This window comes from Chiloscyllium punctatum, chromosome X, assembly GCF_047496795.1.
Source record: "Chiloscyllium punctatum isolate Juve2018m chromosome X, sChiPun1.3, whole genome shotgun sequence".
NCBI lineage: Eukaryota > Metazoa > Chordata > Chondrichthyes > Orectolobiformes > Hemiscylliidae > Chiloscyllium > Chiloscyllium punctatum.
Window position 1 is genome coordinate 18,652,473 of NC_092791.1, and position 1,333 is coordinate 18,653,805.

Here is a 1,333-nt window from a genome sequence, read left to right on the forward strand (position 1 = left end):
CACACACACTTACTGTCTCTCCCTCACTCACTCACACACACTCACTGTCTCTCCCTCACTGACATACACACACTCATTCACACACACACACTCACTCATACACACACACACTCACTGTCTCTCCCTCACTCACACACACACACACTCACTGACACACACACACACACACTCACTCACACACACACATACTCACTGTCTCTCCCTCACTCTCTCTCACACACACAAACACACACTCTCTCACACACACACTCACTGTCTCTCCCTCACTCAAACACACACACACACACTCACACACTCACTGTCTCTCCCTCACACACACACTCTCTCATACACACACACATTCACTGTCTCTCCCTCACTCACTCACATACACACACTCAAACACAAACACACACTCACTCATACACACACACTCACCGTCTCTCCCTCACACACACACACACTCACTCACACGCACACTCACTCTCTCACTCACACACACACACTCACTCACTCATACACACACACACTCACTGTCTCTCCCTCACTCACACACATAATCTCTCTCTCACACACACACTCACTGTCTCTCCTCACTCACACACACACACATGCTCACTGTCTCTCCCTCACTCACACACACACTCACAAACACACACTCACTCATACACACACACACTCACTGTCTCTCCCTCACTCACAGACACACACTCACACACACACACTCAATCGCACACACACTCAATCGCACACACACTCACTCATACACACACACACTCACTGTCTCTCCCTCACTCACACACACACACTCACTCACACACACACTCACTGTCTCTCCCTCACTCACACACACACACTTACTGTCTCTCCCTCACTCACACACACACACTCACTCACACACACTCACTGACACACACACACTCATTCACACTCACACACACACACTCACACACACATTCACTGTCTCTCCCTCACTCACACACACACACTCTCTCATACACACACTCAATCACTGTCTCTCCCTCACACACACTCTCTCTCATACACACACATTCACTGTCTCTCCCTCACTCACTCACACACACTCACTCTCACACACACTCAAACACAAACACACACTCACTCATACACACACACTTACTGTCTCTCCCTCACACACACACACACTCACTCACACACACTCACTGTCTCTCCCTCACTCACACACATAATCTCTCTCTCACACACACTCTCACTGTCTCTCCTCACTGACACACTCACTCATACACACACACTCAATGTCTCTCCCTCACACACACATAATCTCTCTCTCACACACACACTCACTGTCTCTCCCTCACTCACACACACACAC